Genomic DNA, 21,429 nt, shown 5'->3' with positions numbered 1-21,429 from the left:
TGATCTTTCACCTCAGTACCCCTTTCCTGCTTTCTCGCCATACCCCTTGATCCCTTTTGTCATAAGGGCCACATCTAACTCCCTCTTGAATATATCCAACAAACTCGCATCAACAACTCTCTGCGGTAGGGAATTCCACAGGTTAACATCTCTCTGAGTGAAGAAGTTCCTCCTCATCTCAGTCCTAATACTTAGACTGTGTCCCCTAGTTCTGGACTTCCCCAACATCGGGAACATTCTTCCTGCATTTAACCTGTCCAGTCCCGTCAGAATTTTATATGTTCTATGAGATCCCCTCTCATCCTTCTAAACTCCAGTGAATAAAGGCCCAGTCGATCCAGTCTCTCCTCATATGTCAGACCAGGGAATGGTCTGGTGAACCTTTGCTGCACTCCTGCAATAGCAAGAACGTCCTTCCTCAGATTAGGAGACCAAAACTGAACACAATATTCCAGGTGAGGCCTTACCAAGGCCCTGTACAACTGCAGTAAGACCTCCCTGCTCCTATACTCAAAACCTCTAGCTGTGAAGGCCAACATACCATTTGCCTTCTTCACCGCCTGCTGTACCTGCATGACAACTTTCAATGACTGATGTACCATGATACCCAGGTCTCGTTGCACCTCTCCTTTTCCTAATCTGCCGCCATTCAGATAATATTCTGCCTTCGTGTTTTTGCCCCCAAAGTGGATAACCTCATATTTATCCACATTATACTGCATCTGCCATGCATTTGCCCACTCACCTAACCTGTCCAAGTCACCCTGCAGCCTCTTAGCGTCCTCCGCACAGCTCACAACGCCACCCAGTTTAGTGTCATCTGCAAACTTGGAGATATTACACTCAATTCCTTCATCTCAATCATTAATGTATATTGTAAATAGCTGGGGTCCCAGCATTGAGCCCTGCGTCACCCCACGAGTCACTGCTTGCCATTCTGAAAAGGACCCATTTATCCCGAATCTCTGCTTCATTCCTGTCTGCCAACCAGTTCTCTATCCACGTCAGTACATTACCCCCAATACCATGAGCTTTAATTTTGCACACCAATCTCTTGCGTGGGACCTTGTCAAAAGCCTTTTGAAAGTCCAAATACACCACATCCACTGGTTCTCCCTTGTCCACTCGACTCGTTACAGTCTCAAAAAATTCCAGAAGATTTGTCAAGCATGATTTCCCTTTCATAAATCCATGTTGACTTGGACCGATCCTGTCACTGCTTTTCAAATGCGCTGTTATTTCATCTTTAATAATCGATTCCAACATTTTCCCCACTACTGATGTCAGGCTAACCGGTCTATAATTACCCGTTTTTTCTCTCACTCCTTTTTTAAAAAGTGGTGTTACATTAGCTACCCTCCAGTCCATAGGAACTGACCCAGAGTCGTCAGACAGTTGGAAAATAATCACCAATGCATCCACTATTTCTAGGGCCACTTCCTTAAGTACTCTGGGATGCAGACTATCAGGCCCCGGGGATTTATCGGCCTTCAATTCCATCAATTTCGCTAACACAATTTCCCGCCTAATAAGCATATCCCTCAGTTCCTCCTTCTCACTAGACCCTCGGTCCCCTAGTACTTCCAGAAGGTTATTTGTGTCTTCCTTAGTGAAGACAGAACCAAAGAATTTGTTCAACTGGTCTGCCATTTCTTTGTTCCCCATTATAAATTCACCTTAATCTGACTGCAAGGGACCTACGTTTGTCTTCACTAATCATTTTCTCTTCACATATCTCTGGAAGCTTTTGCAGTCAGTTTTTATGTTCCCGTCAACTTTCCTCTCATACTCTATTTCCTCCCCCGTAATTAAACCCTTTGTCCTGCTCTGTTGAATTCTAAATTTCTCTCAGTCCTCAGGTTTGCTGCTTTTTCTGGCCAATTTATATGCCTCTTCCTTGGATTTAACACTATCCTTAATTTCCCTTGTTAGCCACGGTTGAGCCACCTTCCCCGTTTTATTTTTACTCCAGACAGGGATGTACAATTCTAATTACTGGTGTTTCCCACACCTCCACTAACATTGGGGGCCACTTCCTTCTCTACATCCTTCTCTGTAACAATTTCCACCTCAAAAGCCCACTAAACTCATTTCTTAAGCTTCACTTCCTCCCTCTTAGGTTCATTTACTTCCTGCTCAGTGTTCACCTGTACCCCCATTAGTGCTGAAAGATTTTTTTGTGATAAATGTCATATAACTAATGCAAGTCGTTGGGAGTACATTTTGCTTGCGTATTCACAAGTTTTAACAAATATTAGGCCTTGACCCGAGCCCAGTCTGCAAACTCTCTCCATTTCACACCCAGCCTTAGTACTCTGTGGGCTAGAAATTCAGTTCTTGGCCATAAGTGTATTTTTTCGCCCACATTATCGTTATGGCAACACTATGGCTATGAGGCAGTAAATTCGAGCTTCAATTTGCGGAGCGGTAAAAATCAGCGTTGCACGAGGATTCATGGCGCAAACCGTGATCCTTGCTAACTTTACTCCGAGGCCGATACCGCTGTGAGTTGGGCCTAGGTAGTGCGGGGGAGGCGGGGGGGGGGGGAGGGGGGACACTTAAAATTGCAAAAAAAAAAATTTTAAATCACAAAACATTCACAAGACACTTAACTAGCGAATCGCTGCAAAAGAATTAAAAAAATAAAAACATCAAATTACCTTTTTTGCAGGTCTTCATACTTACCGCTGATCCAAGGGCTGCAACGCAGCTTTTTCCTTGGCATTTTTTTTCGTCCTAAATACTGGTACGCTCAGAGCCAAATTTTTGGCAAAAGCGATATTTCGAGTCTTGTTCGACGGCGCTCCTCTTTCCAGCAGTATTTGAAAAGCGCTGGTGCAAGACTTCTCTGAATTTCCCGGTTCGCCGTTTTTCACCAAAAACGGCAAAATATCTCCGAAAAAACGGTCATAAGGTCAGCGAAAAATTACAGAGTTTATACACTGACTAAGTGATAGTGCAGCACAACAGAGAGTGCAGGTCAGAGATAGGGCTCCTGCTAGGAGCACAGGATCATGCATGCAGCCCTCATAATAATATTGACACTTTACATTAACAAGGCATATATGGTATTTGGCCCCTATTTCTAACCTGTGACAATTAATGAAATGTAGCCCCAAGCAGCAGCACTGATGATTGGAAAAGGCAGCTCGTGTAGAAAAAGGAATGATTGGATACAATCTCTCTGTTACAACATGGCAATCATTGATAAGAGCATTGCCTAAGCACTGGGGACAATAGGAGAAAGCAGTAAGAATACAGCATGCCACAAGGACAACAAGAAACACAAATTGGTGTTAGCAGAAACAACAGGAAAGAAGCTTGCAGTTACCTCACACCTTATCAAGTCTCTTCACAATGAATTACTTTGAAAATCAATTATGTATGGAAACCTATTAGCCATGTTGTGTACAGCAAGATCCCACAAAAGGACAATACTCAGATAATCTGTTTTTGATGGTGTTTGTTGAAACAATGTTCGACAGGACACCAGGGATTTCCTCCTCTTGAAATATCAGAGCTTCAATGTATACCTGAACCAATCAGGCAGATATGACCTCAGTTTAACATCTCACCCCATCTCATACAAATTACAGCACGTCTGACAACACAGCATTTCCTCAGTACTTTAATGCAGTGTCAGTTTAGGTTATGTGCTCGTATACTGTAATAGGGCTTGAATTCACAAATTCTGACTCTGTTCAAGTGCTTCCATCTCGGGTCCAGACAAATACAGAGGATGCTAAATGCAGGTCAGCAGCAAGAGTACAAACCTGTCTCAGTCTCTGGCTCACAATCAATTTCACAGCAGATGCGCCAGCTTTATAACTTGTCAAATTTAACAATTTTTTCGTCAGTAGGGTGACTCCATTTTCCTGACATTCTGAATATCCTTCTGAAGGTTTATTGACCATTTTCTCTTAATTGTTTTTCTTGCTAATTTTTCTTCTCCACCCAAAAGCTTTGTATTTTTGCTAGATATTTTTCCACAGATGTTGGGCACTGCCCAGTATCTTGCCCAATTGGCCACTGTCTATGTGTGAAGCCAGACAGAAAATTCTGGCACGCTATTCTTTCACAGAAGGCATCACAGCTGAGCTGAACCTCTCATATAAATACACACATATATCCAGGAATGGTCACTGAATACAATCAGAAGCCAGGAGCTCAGCTAATTTTTCTCTTTCTCTAAAAAAGAGTAGCTGAAGCCAATGAAAACCCCACCATTGCCCAGATGAAACCAACTAGCTCAGCCTATATTATTCCATTTGTTTACTTATCAAGTCTTTCTCTGCATTCCTAGCATATCCCACACCAATACAGCAGCAGCAGCAATGTGTGGAAAGGGGACTAAAACCAACATAAACCAATATAAACCACAAAACACTTGAGGGCCAAAATTCACCGTCCCTGAAGGGACGGCTACCGCGGGGGCTGCGGGGATTTTGGTGGTAAAAATCAATCGGCCACCATGGTCGGGTACTTTTCCTTCCCCAAGCCATATTCACCAGGGGAGTGGCGGGTGGGGGGGGGGGTTGAGCAGTGTTCACTTCCGCCACAAACGGCGGGGTGAAGACGCTGTAAAGGTAGGTATCCAGCGTTGAGATCTGCAGCGGCCAGGACAGGGATTTTCAGCTCCAAAAAGGTAGTTCTTCAGGCAGATCCCCTGCAAGGCAGTCGAGTCGATGCTCGAACGCAACACCGCTGGAGTGCTGCCACAATCGGGGCCCTTTGGTAGGGAAATAGTTTTATTAATTTTATTGTTTTTAGCAGTATTTAAGCTTTTCATATAATTTTATTAATTATTAGTGTTTTTATGTCAGACTGCATCATCCGCAGTATTTAGCTTACATAGATTTTTATTAATTATTAGTGTTTTAATGTCAGATTGCATTATCTGCAGTATTTAGTTTTTCATATAGTTTTATTAATTGTTTTGGCTCCATTAAATCTGCTGAGTGCTGCTCAGAGGTTTGCACATACTTTTGTACAACTTTCAGGTCTGTCTCTTTAGTGGGCTACAGAGACCTGCTTGGCAGGGTTCACCCTGAGGACTGGAGGAGTGTTGGGAAGGCGACACCTGGTACATCTGCTCAGAAGCAGGACGGCACGCAGGAGAAGGCGTCACTGTCAGCACCATGCAGAGAGGCAGCGGGCAAGGGAGGCAGCAGCCATGATTCATTCATTCTGTGCCAGACCAGTGTGCCCGCCATCTTGACTGGCCCCAATCAGGAATGCGGTTGACTGCTTGGGTACAAGGGATATCCCCTGTCCACTTGGCTGCTCCCTCCACTGCAGAACCCCAGGCCAGCGCCAGAGCAGGTATACAATGACGCTCATTGTGCTACCAGGTGCAGCATCGAGCAGTGCATAGGCATCCTTAAGCAGAGATTCCTGTGCCTGGACCGCTCTGGTGGCACCCCTGCAGTACTCTCCTCAACAATCGTCGTGGTCTGCTGCATGCTGCGCAACCTGGCCATCATGAGGGACCAGCAGCTGGAGGTCGAGCCAGCAGTACCACCTGAGGAGGAGAAGGCACAGGAAAAGGATCCCCGTCACCCCAGAGCTAGGAGGAGTCGACCCACCGCCACCATGGAACGGCCAGCCCCTTCCTGGGAGGATGCATCCTCATATATATGGAGTCGTCCACACCGTCCATCAGTGTCTCCAGCTCCATATCAATGAACCTGTTGGCTCTCCTTGCACCTTTTACACCAGCCATCCTTCCAAACTCCTTCCCCCCAGGGCCTTGCTGCAAACCCTGGCCTTTAAAAAGGCCACACCGCTGAAAAATCCACTTTGCAAGGGTTCATTAGCGCTGGAACCAAATTGTTCACTTTTAGAGCTAAATATGGGGTGGTCCAGCCACAACATTTTTTTGGCGCTAATGGCCCCAAAAAGATGGGGGGGGAGCACCAGCTTTCCAGCGGTACTGAATTTCGGACCCTTGAAGTTTTCCTCAATCTGAAGCCAGGGACAACTTGATGTTAAATACTTTTGCTGGTTCTCAGATTTTATTCAGTACAGCAACATGATGCTGGTAAATCAGATGTTTTGGTGAGCTGTGCAAAAATTGTCACATGGGATTATGACATGTTGGATTGGACAGGAATTGGTTCGTTACATTCCTAGTTAACAAGTATTCAAGAATGATAGAGAGAGGGAGTGTGGTAGTATTAACTAAGGATGATGGTGCAGTTCTAAATAGAAAGGATATACTAGATGGTTCTGGGACTGAATCTATTTGGCTTGAGTTAAGGAACGGATGGGGAGCTGTTACATTGTTGGGAATTTGTTTATAGAGCTTCAAACAGTGAGCAGGAAATTTCAAAGGAGTATAGAGCAGAGTAGTAATATTAGGAGACTTTAATTACCCTAATATAGACTGGGAAAAACATAGTGCGCTAAGGGTAGAGAAGGAGAGAAATTTCTGATGTGTACAGAACTTTTTTGATCAATATGTCTCCAGTCCAACAGGAAGGAAGCAGTGTTGGATCTGGTTCTGGGAAATGAAGTAGGGCAAGTGGAGTGTGGTACCCGTAGGAGATCATCTAGCCGTCAGTGACCACAAAATAATTAGGTTTAAAGTAATTATGGAAAGCGACCAGAAAATCTCGAAGGTAAAAAGGCTCAACAGGAGAGGAGCTAATTTCAGTGATTTAAGAAGGGACCTAGCGTAGGTAGATTGGAAAAGCCAATTACAAGGTAAAGCAGTAATGGAGCAATGGAGGGCATTCAGGGAAGAGATAGTTCAGGTACAAACTGGGCCTATTCCACTGAAGGGAAAAGGTAGAGCATCCAAAGCTAATGCACCCTGGATGACAAAGAAAATTAAAATTAAAATAAAATAGAAAAGGAGGCTTACGACAAATGTCAGGAGCAAGATTCAGTTAATAACCCGGAAGATTATAGAAAGTACAAGAGGGAATTGAAAAAGTTAATAGGCAAAGAGAGGTTATAAGAAAAGAATAGTGGGCAACATTAAATTGAACCCTAAAACATTATATAAAGTGCAAGCAGTTAGCAAGGGATAAGAATTGGCCTATTGAGGACTCAAAATGGAAGCCTTGATTTACAGGCAGAGGACATGGCTAAAGTGTTAAATGAGTACTTTGCATCTGTCTTCACAAAGGAAGCAGATGATGTGAAGGTTACACTAAAAGAGGAGAGGAAAGTTATGGACAGGGCAGCAAGAGAAGACATATTAAAATGATTAGCATTACTAAAAGTTGATAAGTCACCTGATCCAGAAGGAATGCATGCTAGATCTCTGAAAGAAACAAAGGTAGAAATAGCAGAGGTATTAGTTACGATCTTTCAATTCTGACTGGACACAGGAGTAGTGCCAGAGGACAGGAGGATTGATAATGTTATACAGGTTGAACCTCTCGGGTCTGGAAACATCCGTGGTTCAGCATCCGTGGCGGAACTGCCGCTTTCCTGGACCTGGGCTTGGAGCCCACTGTTAAGCGCTCCCGTGACGCTCAGCATCTCACTCTGCTTTGTCATTGTGGAATTGTGAGACTTGACGGCGCAGTGAAGGGGCATCAGACCTGAGACAGAGAAATGACCAACCACCAACATTCCCCGCCTCTCCTCCCTCACTTAGCGATCACCAGCACTGGCCTCCCGTGGTTCAGAAAATTCTCTGTTTCGGCACCAGTCAGGTCCCAAGGGTGCTGGACCAGAGGTTCAACCTGTACCACTATTCAACTATAGGCCAGTTAGCCTAACATCAGTGGTAGGGAAGTTATTGGAAACCATTATCAGGGACAAAATAAACTTTCATTTGGAAAGGCATGGGTTAATCAAGAAGATTGAGCATGGATTTGTCAAAGGCAAATTGTGTCTCACTAACTTGACTGAATTCTTTGATGAGGTAACAGAAGGTTGATCAAGGTAGATGTTGCATATATGGACTTTCGGAAAGCATTCGACAAAGTACCACACATTAAGTTTATTAAGAAGATGGAAGCCCATGGATTTAAGAAGAATGTGGTGGTACAGATACAAATTAGCTCAGTGATGTGGGAGCAAAAGTCAGTATTACCGGAATACTTCGCTATTCTTTCTGCGTAATTTGTGACACCAGCACACGCTGGGTTAAAAGTTAAAACAGCTTTCTGCTGAGCGTGGGTTGTAAATTGGCTGAGGATATTGGAGAAAAGATGTCTTCAGGGGAAAGATAATGCCAACAGGCAGCCTGGCACTCCCTCTTGGGTGCCAGTCATTCAGCCATATCTGAATGCGTCAACTTGATAACTGTTTTGGGAGTGGGAATTTATTTATTGCAGCAATAAATCGATTAGAAGAGTTGGGTGCTTGGTTCTTTAGTTTATGTTATTATTCTGTGACATTTGTATGTATCTTTGAGGTACTATGATTTATTGATAGCATGCATGGAATGTAGTGATCAAAGGGGAAAATTAGTATAAGAAATATAAGGGAACACTGTTTAGTAGCTCACAGTGGAATCATGGATAGTGTGATGTCTCAGCAGCTTGCTCATAATGGAATCAGATTGTGTGTCTCAAAAGCAGCTTGTGCTCACACTGGTTTTGTGAAGTGTGTCTCAGCAGCTCTTGTGCTGGTTTTGTTTAGTATGAAAAGACTTGTGCACTCATACTGGTTGTGGTTTCAATAAAGACTTGATCCTGCATTACTACAACTGAGTGTGTGTGTAACCTGACGTTCAAAGCAACAATAGGAAAAAAGAAAGCAGTTCAACAAGTGACAGGAAGCAAAGGGCGGTGGTAGATGGATGTGTTTCAGACTGGTTTGCAGAAGTGTTCCCCAAGGGTCAGTTTTTAAATTTTTATAAATGACCTAGATTCATTCGGGTGTAGGGAGCAGTATTATAAAGTTTGCAGATGATACAAAACTTGGCAAAGTAGTAGATGATGATGAGGATAGTTATAGGCTTCAGGATGACAAACAGGATGGTGAAATGGTCAGAAGCCTGGCAGCTGGAGTTCAATGCGGAGAAATGTAAAGTGATGCACTTTGGGAGGACTAATATGTAAATACACGATTTTGAAAAGTGTTGATGAGCAGAGAGATCTTGGTGTCGATATACACAAATCCTTTAAAGGTGAAAGGGCAAGTTGATATGGTGGTTAAAAGGCATATCGGTTTATAAATAGAAGAATAGAACATAAAAGCAGAGAGATCATACTAGAACTTTATAAATCACTGGTTAGGCCTCAACTGGTGTACTGTGGACAATTCTGGGCACCACATTCGAGAAAGATGTAAAGGCCTTAGAAAGGGTACAGAAGAGGTTGACCAGGGATGAGGGACTTTAGTTATGAAGAGAGGTTGGAAAAGATAGGACTGTTCTCCTTGGAACATCTAAGAGGTGTATTAGTAGAGGTTTTCAAAATAATGAGAGGTTTTGATGAAGTAGATAGAGAAAAATTATTCTCTCTGGTGAGTCAGTCAATAACTGGAGGTCATAGATTCAAGATCTAGAGGGGAGATGATGAGACATTTTTTCTCTGAGTTGTTAAGATCTGGAATTCTCTACCTGAAAAAGTGGTGGAAGTTGATTTCATAAATACTTTTAAAAGGGAGTTGGACAGACAATTGAGGATGAGGAACTTACAGGGTTATGGAAAAAAGCAGGCATGTGGGACTAAGCATGACTGCTCTTTCAAAAGAACCAGCACAGGCACAATGGGCCAAATGGTCTCCTTCTGTACTGTAAGTTTCTATGATTCTATGACCACCTTAACCACAAGAGACAGTTTCCACAAAATATGATACCAAGGTTGCAAACAGATTGGTCAGCCTTAGACAATTGCTGGGGAGAGAGATCGAATCAGTGACAAGGGAGCAGAATTTGTGACGTGAACCAAAGACAATGGCTTTGGTTTTCCCAATATTTAATAGGACAAAATTTCTACTCATCCAGTGCAGGATGTCAGACAAGCAGTCTGATAGTATAGAGAAGGCGGAGGATTCAAGTGAGGTGGAGGAGAGGTAGAGCTGAGTTTTACCAGCATATACTCACATTGTGTTGCCGGTTGATGTCAATGAGGGGTAGCAGGTAGATAGGAAATAGGAGGGGGCCAAGAATAGATCCTTGGGGGACACCAGAGGTGACTGTGCAGGTTGACTTTATTTCCAGTTCACTTTGAAACCCGAGAGTCAGGTTTGAGACGAAAATTAAAGTACTGGTTGATGCAAACCACTTCAGGAAAATTAAGGAACATGGAAACAGGAGTAGGCTATTCAGCCCCTCGAGCCTGTCTGCCATTTCATTACATCATGTCTTATCTGTATCTTAACTCCATTTACCCACCTTGGTTCCATAAGCCTTAATATTCTTACCAAACAAAAATCTTATCAATCTCAGTTTTTACAATTTTCAATTGACCTAACCTCAACAGCTTTTTGGAGAATAGAGTTACAGATTTCCATTACCCTTTGTGTGAAGAACTGCTTCCCGACATTATGCCTGAACAGACTAACTCTAATTTTAAAGTTATGCCCCCTTGATCTGGACTCTTCCACATGATGAAATAAGATTATCTCTAATTATCGCATCATATCCTTTAATCGTTATATAGACCATAATTAGATCACCTCATAATCTTCTTTACTCTACAGAATATAAGCTTAGTCTATGCAACCTCTCCTCAATTTAACTCTCCCCAATTTAGCTCTCTAAGGAAGTTAAGAATGATATCAAATTGAAAGAAAGGGCATTCAATGTTGCAACGATTAGTGGTAGACCAGAAGATTGAGATTTTTTTAGAAAACAGCAAAGGATGACTAAAAAAAATAATAAAGAGGGAGAAAATAGATTTTGGGCCCAAGTTTCGGCCTCAGTTGCTCCTGATTTTTTTGAGCAACTGGTGTAGGACGGAGTATCTTAGAAATTCAAATTCTCGGCATTTAGATTGCTCCAGTTCTAGTCAGTTAGAACAGTTTCACTTTGGAACAGAATTTTTTTTCAAAAGGGGGCGTGTCCGGCCACTTACGCCTGTTTTCAAAGTTTCGGCAGTGAAAACTTACTCCAAACTAACTTAGAATGGAGTAAGTGAAGATTTTTGTACGCTGGAAAAAACCTTGTCTACACTTTAGGAAATCAGGCATAGGTTACAAATCAGGCGTAGGGAATGGGGGGGGGGGTTTAAAGGGAAGTTTACAAACATTAAACACTTCAGTTTTACAAATAGAGAGCCATCATCAATAATAAATGATAAAAACATCAATAAATCAACCAATAAATCAATCCCCCCAAAAAAATAAGAAATAATTGTTTTTTTAAAATCAATAAATAAAACATTTTCTACTTACCGACTGCAGCACCGGGAGCCCTTCAACAGCGTGCTGGGATGCCCCCCCCCCCCCAGTGTGTCTCTGTCAGTGTCTCTATCTCTCAGTCTGTCTGTCTGTCTGTGTCTCTCACTCTCTGTCTGTCAGTGTCTGTGTTTCTGACAGAGAGGGGGGGGCAGGGGGAGGGGAGAAGGGGAAAAAGGGGGGGGAGAGGAAAGGGGGGGAGAAGGGAAAGGGGGGGAAGAGAAGGGGAAAAAGGGGGGGGGGAGGAGAAGGGGAAAAGGGGGGGGAGAGGAGAAGGGGGGAAGGAGAAGGGGGGAAGGAGAAGGGGGGAAAGGAAAGAAGGGGGGAAGGAGAAGGGGGAAGGAGGGAGGGGGGAAGGAGGGAGGGGGGGAAGGAGGGGAGGGGAAAGGACGTGGGGAAAGGGGAGGAGAGGGGGGGGGGGGAAGGAGAGGGGTGGGGGGGGGGAACGGGCCTGGCCCAGCCGGGCCCAAGGCTTCGGGCAGGGCCCGTCCCCAGCACCAGATTTACAGGTAGGTGGTGTTGGATCCGGTCGGGAGCGCGGGTCGGGTTGGTTCGGGGAGGGAGGGAGCGCGGGTCGGTTCGGTTCGGGTCGGGGGGGGGGCAGAGGGAGGTCGGGTCGGATCGGTTCGTGTCGGGGCGAGGGAAGGGAGGTCACGTTGAGTTGGGTCGGGTCCGGGGGGGGGGGGGGGGGGCGGGGCTCGGGAGCGCGGGTCGGGTCGAGGGGTGGGGGGGGTGGGGGAAGAGGGAGGTCAGGTCGGGTCCGGGGGTGGGGGGGAAGCGAGTCGAGTCGGGTTGCGAGGAAGCAGGAGCTAGGCGTGGGAGGAGCCTTAAGCACGCAACCCCAGTGAGGCCATTCGGCCAGGGCTAGGGGCTGCGTGCTTCATAGAAACATAGAAAATAGGTGGAGTAATAGGCCATTCAATGAGTTCATGGCTGAACATGCAACTTCAGTACCCCATTCGGGCCCCTCCCACACAGTTTTGGGCGCCTGGAGCTACTGCACATGCGCGCCCACTGTAGCGCGCCTGTGCAGAGGTCCCGGCACTGTTTTCAGCGCAGGGACCTGGCTCCGCCCCCTACACCTCGTGCTGCGCCGCGCCGAGGGCCAGAGGACCAGCAGGGAGCCGGAGAATCTGGAAGTTTTTTTTAGGCGCACTTTGTGGCGCGAAAAACGGGCGTCCAGGTCGGGGCTGCGCCGTTCTAGGCGCGGCCCGAAACTTGGGCCCATTGAGAGTAAATTTGCAAGAAATATAAAAATAGACAGTCAGAGCTTCTACAAGTATATGAAAAGGAAGAGAGTAGCTAAAGTAAGCGTTGGTCCCTTCGAGGATGAGAGTGGGAATTAATAACGGGAAACAATGAAATAGCAGAGACTTTGAACAAATATTTTGTATCTGTCTTCACGGTAGAAGGCACTAAAAGCATTCCAATAATAGTCGATAATCAAGGAGAAAAAGGAAGGGAGGAACTTAAAACAATCACTGTCATTATAGAAAAAGTACAAGGCAAACTAATGGGATTGAAGACTGACAAGTCCCCTGCACCTGCAGGAATGGCATAATTCCTAGGGTCTTAAAATAAGTGGCTGCAGAGGTAGTGGATGCATTGGTTGTAATCTTCCAAAATTCCCTAGATTCTGGAAAGGTCCCAAAGGATTGGAAAACCGCAAACGTAACGCCCCGATTCAAGAAAGGAGGGAGACAGAAAGCAGGAAACTATAGGACAGTTAGCCTAGCATTTGTCATTGGGAATATGCTGGAATCCATTATTAAGGGAGCAGTAGCAGGACATTTAGAAAATCATAATACAATCAAGCAGAGTCAACATGATTTTATGAAAGGAGAAATCATGTTTGACAAATTTATTAAGAGTTCTTTGAGGATGTAACGAGCAGGGTGGATAAAGGAGAACCAGTAGATGTAGTGTATTTGGATTACCAAAAGGCATTCGATAAGGTGCCACATAAAATAAGAGCTGCAAAAGATAAGAGCTCACAGTGCTGGGGGTAAAATATTAGCATGGATAGAGGATTGGCTAAGAGGATTGGCTAACTAACAGAAAACGGAGAGTCGGGATAAATGAGTCATTTTCAGGTTGGCAAACTGTAACTAATGGGGTGTCACAGAGATCGGTGCTCAGGCCTCAACTATTTACAATCATTATTAATGACTTGGATGAAGGGACCGAGTGCAATGTAGCCAACTTTGCTGACGATACAAAGATAGGTGGGAATGCAAGTTGTGCGGAGGACACAAAGGGGCCGAAATTCAGCCTCCCGATAAGGCCTGTTTCTGCCGGAAAGCAGTGGCCACACAACGGTGTCGAATGACTGCCACTCACGAAATTCTCCTCGGTGGTTTTTCCGGCAGTCCCCTCTTACACCCCACTGCTGCCGACCTCTCCTAAGTGCATCACCAAAGCACGCACCACCAATCTCCCGAATCACTAGCAAAATTAACCTAAAAAAAATATTGTGGCCACTACGCGGTGTCCCCAACAGGTTTTTCTGTCGGTGCACTGTGTTTGCAGTGTGTGCAAAATGGTGGTGCGGCCGCCATTAAAGGGGAGGGTGCATTGTTGCAGCCGTAATCTTATTTTTTTAAGATGGCCGACTGCCAGGTCGGCCCGACAATTATGCCCCAGGGTTCAGCCAGGCTTGGATGCCAGGCCGCTGGCCCAGCCGAAACCCTCCCTGGTGGCCCAGTGGACCTAACTAAAATATTCGCAGAGCTCGCAGCGGCTAAGATCATGGCTGATCATTCACCTCAGTACCCCTTTCCTGCTTTCTCTCCATACCCCTTGATCCCTTTAGCCGTAAGGGCCATATCTAACTCCCTCTTGAATATATCTAACGAACTGGCCTCACAAACTTTCTGCGGTAGAGAATTCCACAAGTTAACAACTCTGAGTGAAGAAGTTTCTCCTCATCTCGGTCCTACATGGCTTACCCCTTATCCTTAGACTGTGACCCCTGGTTCTGGACTTCCCCAGTATCGGGAACATTCTTCCTGCTTCTAACCTGTCCAATCCCGTGAGAATTTTAGATGTTTCTATGAGATCCCCTCTCATTCTTCTCAACTCCAGTGAATACAGGCCCAGTCGATCCAGTCCCTCCTCATATATCAGTCCTGCCATCCCGGGAATCAGTCTGGTGATGTCGCACTTTATCAGGGAGGTTTTGAGGGTGTCCTTGTAACGTTTCCACTGCCCACCTTTAGCTCATTTGCCATGAAGGAGCTCCGCATAGAGCATTTGCTTAGGGAGTCTCGTGTCTGGCATGCGAACTATGTGGCCTGCCCAACGAAGCTGATCGAGTGTGGTCAATGCTTCAATTCTGGGGATGCTAGCGTGGATGAGGACACTGATGTTGGTGCATCTGTCCTCCCAGGGGATTTGCAAGATCTTGTGGAGACATCGTTGGTGATATATCTCTAGCGACTTGAAGTGCCTTCTATACATCGTCCATGTCTCTGATAGGAGGACGGGTATTACGACAGCCCTGTAGACCATGAGCTTGGTGGTGGATTTGAGGGCCTGGTCTTCGAAAACTCTTTTCCTTTGACGGCCGAAGGCTGCACTGGAGCACTGGAGTCGATGTTGAATTTCCGCATCAATGTCTGCCTTTGTTGATAGGAGGCTCCCGAGATATGGGAAATTGTCCACGTTGTTGAGGGCCACGCCATGAATCTTGATGATTGGTGGGCAGTGCTCTGCGGCGAGGACAGGCTGGTGGACGACCTTTGTCTTACGGATGTTAAGCGTAAGGCCCATGCTTTCATATGCCTCGGTGAGTACATTGACTATATCCTGGAGTTCAGCCTCGGAATGTGCACAGACGCAGGCGTCGTCCGTGTACTGCAGCTTAACGACAGAGGTTGGGGTGATCTTAGACCTGGCCTGGAGGCGGCGTAGGTTGAACAGCTTCCCACTGCAGTTTTGGTCTACTCCAGCGGGGAGCTTGTTGACTATGAGGTGGAGCATGGCGAGGAAGATTGAGAAGAGGGTTGGAGCGATGACGCAGCCCTGTTTGATCCCGGTCCGGACGTGAATTGGGTTTTTAACGGATCCATTGGTAAGGATCACGGCCTGCATGTCGTCGTGGAGCAGGCGAAATATGGTGACAAACTTTTGGGGCTGAAACAGAGGAGGATGCTCCACAGGCCTTCACGGTTGACAATATTAAAGTCCTTTGTAAGATCGAAAAAGGCCATGTATAAGGGCTGGCGTTGCTCCCTGCATTTTTCCTGCAGCTGTCGCGGTGCAAAGATCATGTCCGTTGTGCCCCGCAGGGGACGAAATCCGCACTGTGATTCCGAGAGGAGCTCCTCGGCCACAGGGAGTTGAGGAGAACTCGAGCAACAACTTTCCCAGTGGCTGGAGATTCCCCTGTAGTTGCCGCAGTCGGACTTGTACCCTTTTATAAAAATGGTCACAATCACTGCATCTCTAAGATCTCCCGGCATGCTCTCCTCCCTCCAGATGAGAGAGATGAGGTCATGTATCTGCGCCAACGGCGCCTGTCCGCCATACTTTAGCGCCTCAGCAGGGATTCCATCCACACGCGTAGTCTTGTTATTCTTGAGCTGTTTTATGGCTTTGCCTACCTCGTGCAGCGTTGTCATTTCACTGAGTTGGTGGTGGGTCGCATGCTGCGGGATGGAGTCGAGAAAACTCGAGTCAAAGGCAGAGTCTCGATTGAGGAGATCTTCGAAGTGCTCCTTCCAGCGGGCCCTGACAGCCTTGGTGTCCTTGATGAGTATTTCTCTGTTCTTGGTCAGGAATCGGGTGGGGCCTTGGGAGTTTGGACCGTAGGTGGTCTTGACTGTAATGAAGAATCCTCGCATATCGTGGCTGTCGGCCAGTTGTTGTATCTCTTGTGCTTTCTCCATCCACCACCTGTTATTTAGGTCCCGTGTTTTTTGTTCGACCTGAGCCTTGAGCCATCTGTAATGTTGCTTTGCAGCTCCCGAGTTGGGTTGTTGCTTGAGGCTTAGAAATGCTTTGCGCTTGCGATCTATAAGTTCTTGGATCTCCTGATCATTTTCATCAAACCAGTCCTGGTGTTTTCTGGTTGAGTGACCAAGTGTTTCTTCACAGGCACTGGTTATAGAGGCCTGGAGGGCAGACCAAGCGCTGTGGGCATTCAGCATCTCAGGGTCATCAAGGCACGCCAGATTAGCTGTGAGGTGCTGGCTGTATAGGGCTCTCTTAGTTGGGTCTTTAAGTGCCCCGGCATTAACTTTTTTGTGGCACTGCTTCTGCTGTCCCCTCTGCTTTGGGGCTATGTTGATGTCGATGATGGATCGAATTAGGCAGTGGTCCGTCCAGCAGTCGTCAGCTCCTGTCATGGCGCGGGTGATGCGCACATCCTTGCGATCCCTCGCTTGGACGATGACATAGTTAAGCAGGTGCCAGTGTTTGGAGCGAGGGTGTTGCTACGATTTTTCCCTCTGGTAATGAGGAGTTCATGAGGGTACCACTGGAGTTGGCTTTCCCTACCCTCTCTCTGCCAATCACAGCTCCCCAGAGGCCTGTGTCTTTGCCGATCCTGGCATTAAAGTCACCTAGGAGGGTCAATTTGTCGCTATGAGGACGTGGGACAAGGATGTCCTGAGGTTGGAATAAAAACCCTCTTTAGCCTCATCCATTGCATCGAGTGTAGGGGCGTACGCACTGATGACTGTGGCGCATTGGTTCTGGGATAGGGTAAGACGAAGGGTCATGAGGCGTTCGTTAACCCCGCAGGGGGAGTTTTTGAGGCGGTCGATCAGTTCATTCTTGATGGCAAAGCCGACTCCATGAAGGCGGCGTTCATCCAATGGTTTTCCTTTCCAGAAAAAGATATAACTTCCACCATGTTCCTTCAGCCGGCATTTCCCTGCCCGCTAGGTCTCGCTTAGGGCAGCGATGTCAATGTCAAAATGTCTGAGTTCGTGGGCAACTATGGCGGTGCGACGTTCCGGCCTCTTGCTGTTGGAATTGTCCATGAGGGTCCTGACATTCCAGGTCCCGAACTTCATATTAGCGAAGTGGAAGATGCCTGTGTGCGAGTTGTTTTAACGTGGGGTGGCTGCTGCATCCCGGCAACCACACGGGCTTAGCCGAGCAAGGTCTTGGGGGAGTGGCGAGGGGGTCCAAGACAACTGGAGACCAGGCACAGCTGTATAAGCCTAATTTCCTACGGCGAGGTGTTGGCCGCAAGCGCGGCGCCGAGTAGCACCATTGATGGTAGATAGCCCGAGGCTTGGTTGGGGGGCAAGCATTCGGAAGGTCACTTCCTAAAGTTATTTTAGAAGTTTAAAAGTATTTCTAAATTGTTTAAAAAGATTAAGAGTTGATTAAAAGTTGATAAAAATTCGCAATTTATTTAAAAAGTTTCGAAAGGTTGTTAAAAAGTCAAAGATGCAGATCAATAATAGCTGTTTAAAAGTATTTCGATTAAAAGTCTAAAATGTAAGTCTTAAAAGTTCTCCCAAATTGTTTAAAAAGTTTAAAAGTTGATTAAAAGTTTAAAAATTGATTAAAAGTTGGTTAGAAGTTTAAGATGTTGAGTTGAATGCCGGCGACAGGTTCAGCGCCGGCCCCGGAGTCCCTTCGGCCGGTTCAGCACTGGCCCAGAGTCCCTTCGGCTGTTGAACGCCAGCCTTGGTCCCTTCGGCCGGTTCAGCGCCGGCCCAGAATCCCTTCAGCCGTTGAACGCTGGCCTCGGAGTCCCTTCCGCTGGTTCAGCGCTGGCCCCGGAGTCCCTTCCGCTGGTTCAGCGCTGGCCCCGGAGTCCCTTCCGCTGGTTCAGCGCTGGCCCTGGAGTCCCTTCCGCTGGTTCAGCGCTGGCCCCGGAGTCCCTTCCGCTGGTTCAGCGCTGGCCCTGGAGTCCCTTCGGCCAGTTCGACGTCTGCCCCGAGTCTGTCAGCACAATGAACAGCTGGTGTGCGACCACAGGGATAGGTGTGGGCAGGTGTGGAATCCTTTCGGCCCGGGATTGCAGCGGGCCGGTGCGGAGACCTTTCGGCCCGGGGCCGGTGTGGAGTCCTTCTGGCCCGGGCCGGTTCTTTCGGCCCGGGATTGCAGCGGGCCGGTACGGAGTCCTTTCGTACGGATGCGCCAATGTGATGACTGACAACTGTGGCTACATCGCCCGCTTCCGCCCCTCTTATGACCAACCTTCTGCTCTCTGCCCCACTTCCGCCCCCATTATGACCGACTTCTGCCCGCTCAAAAAAAAACAAAGAACTGAATTTTGCATAAGCGGCCACTGCATCCACCGCGGCGGTGAAACACAGGAAAAACGGTAGGTGTGACCTGTTTCCGACAGAGCTGAATTTCAGAACAGTCAGAATGGCTTGAATTGCACTTTGCAAAGTCATTCAGAACTTGTGCTGGGTGGTTCTAATTACACATTCTAGAGAAACTGCTGGGTGTGTCTTATCCTCCAAGGGGACCAATCAGCAATCAGGTCATGTGATCATGGTGAGTCAATCAGAGCATTTGCTAGTGCAAATAAGCACATCCTATTTCTTTGCCCTGTATTCTATGCCCCATAAAACTCAAAATACACACAAATGGAATGGCAAATCATTTTGTCTCCATTTGCAGGCTCAATGGGGACTACATTGGGTTATGTACCACCTTTTTTTAGGAGCTCAGCAGCCACCTAACGCTCAAAAATTGGGTCCAAACACACTTCCATCTATCTTGGTAAAGGGGTTTGCATGTGCACTCAACGACCTCTGGCAGCATGCTGAGCAGGCAGATCATGACACGAATCAGTGTGTAAAGATGATTGGACGCCAATACTGCTGTTTTCCAACTTCCCACTCCAGCCAAGGCCCTGTCTTCGCCTCGCACAACTGAGCATGACTAAGTGAAATGAAGAACCCCGCACTATTTAAAGGGATCATGAAGTACTTACAGGTTAGTTGTTGGATTATTTCTTCTGGCTGCTGGTGTAATTATTCATGTTTTTGGAGCTTTCCTATGCTTGGTTAAAGTTTGAATAGTCTGCAGGGAGTGGTCTGCCAAGTGCTGAAGTACTTTTTATTCATTTAAATGCTTGTGCTGAATCAAGTTGCTTTTAGACATGGGTAGCCCGGTAGGACTTCCTCTGGGAGCTGAACATGATTGGGAGAATGAAGAGAGGCCATGCAGAGCAAGACAAGCTGCTAGAAAAGTGGGGGGTGGGGAGGGGAAAGAGTGGGGGGGGGCAGCGGTTGGTGAGGCAAAGGAGGACAAGAAGGGTTATCAGCAGGAGGTCATATACGTTGAGGGTCTTTAGAAAGCAATTTTCTTATCTTAACTTCAGCAAGGAGGACCGATCTCATTCCATCTTGGCAGAGACAAGCAGGCAGAGCAAACACGAGGGTTAGCATAGAATGCAGGCTTCCCCATGCTGTCAGGTGCCACTGACTGCACAAAATGGGCGTTATTTCCAGTGTGGGTGGAAAAAATGGGTTTTGAGATCGCTGGATTATCGCCCATTTTCAAAACCCTAACTTTCCATTTTTGAAAATGGGCATTACCGATCTGAAATGGACGTTATCGTTAAATTTTTTTGACCTTCTGCTGCCGTAAAGTGTCACCGACCATAGCAACGGCATGGCAACGCTAGATTCCCACGTTTCAGGAGGTTAGGGGTCATCATTACATGCGCATAAGAGACAGAGTGGGCAGAGAGGGACTGAACGCGTGTGTGGTGTGTGCTTCTTTGGCTGTTGTGGGAGGCACAAGGGAGATTCACCAGCAGCAAAAAGCCTACTAAGCACAAAGGTAGTTGGCACCGAGTTGTTGTGGAAAAAATATTATTTAACATGGAAGGGATGGAGGAGGCGACCCAGCACACTGTGGAGACTGAGGACGCTGGCGAAAGCAGTGAGCTGGGGAGGAACAATTGGGAGGACGCAAAAGAGCAAAGAGGTTCTTGGATGAGGCAACTACTCCCTCATGCAGGAGGTAGAGTCATTCTGGGGTCAACTGACCCAGGGAGGGCATGGGAAGCCCACCACCCAAAGGCCTACCAGAAGATATGGGCCGATATAGCCGAGGTGGTCTCGTCGGCGACCAACGAAGTACGTGGGGGCAACAAATGCCGCAAGTGATGCAACGACCTTGTCGGATCCCCCAGAGTAAGTATTACATTTATTTACATGTACTTATATATTTATATAATTGGAAATGTAAGTGAAATGGGTGATTAAAATCAGATGTGATGTCTTGCATTTATACCGCGAATGTTGTACTCAAAGCCTGTGGTCACGGTATACGTCTTTGGGTAAAGAATGATCATTTTCATTATAACCATGATTACATCTATCGGTTATGTGTTGTATCAGTCTCTGTGACAGTACCTACACAATGCTATCATGCAATGATCACATGCGATGTCGTGCTGTTGTTACCTTTTACAGAAGAAACACTCGAGGAATAGGGCCGAGCAGAGGCGAACAGGTGGCGGGGGGCCACCAGTCATCTTCGACCTTACCGACATCGAGGAGCGGGTGCTGGCACAAGTCGCGACCCACCACCGGTCGGCCACGCAAGCAGCTGCAGAGCCTGATGTGATGCCACGTGAGTAAAGTATACACCATTGCGTGATGTAAAGTCAATAGATGCCACACCCACTCATATCCGACCAATATTATATGATCGATGAATCATAAAATTTTGCTCGAAATAATGATGTCCTCATGAGAATCATTGCAATGCAGAATTTGGTGATGGTCATGAAATGTGATGTCTGTGATGATCTTGACAGCGATGTTGCTTTTGTCGTGCATATGCTGTGTGTAGTGCTGGACTCACCTTGTGACCCTAGCACCCCCTTCTCCTCTAATAACCTAATTTATGTTTTGCAGCTCAGCCAGCAGCGCAGCCCCATGCAAGAACACCGAGCCCAGAAGGTGGGGGCGTGGAGACGGACTCGGCGGACAATCCTCCATCTGGTGCTGAGGAGCACCGATCCTCACCCGTGCATCTGCTGGGTCCCTTTTCAATGGATGACAGTGCCGACTTCTAGTGCTCCTGTGGCCATTCCCACATCCACCGTGGAGGTACCGGGCCCAAGCACCATGCTAGAGGGCACCCCAGGTGTCTCCAGGATGGCGTCGACCAAGCGGAGGTTGGTTCGAC

The 21,429-nt window shown here is 46.9% G+C and overlaps 1 protein-coding gene across 3 annotated transcripts in view; it reads right to left on the bottom strand.

The window, feature by feature from the left end:
* Positions 1 to 21,429, bottom strand: part of LOC139277237 (KH domain-containing, RNA-binding, signal transduction-associated protein 3-like) — a 403,185-nt gene that overhangs the window by 344,596 nt on the left and 37,160 nt on the right. The window lies entirely within an intron of this gene.

The sequence above is a fragment of the Pristiophorus japonicus genome, chromosome 1, assembly GCF_044704955.1.
Source record: "Pristiophorus japonicus isolate sPriJap1 chromosome 1, sPriJap1.hap1, whole genome shotgun sequence".
In the NCBI taxonomy this organism is placed as follows: Eukaryota; Metazoa; Chordata; class Chondrichthyes; family Pristiophoridae; genus Pristiophorus; species Pristiophorus japonicus.
The sequence above is the reverse complement of the archived record's forward strand: the minus strand, read 5'-3'. Positions and strand labels throughout refer to the sequence as shown.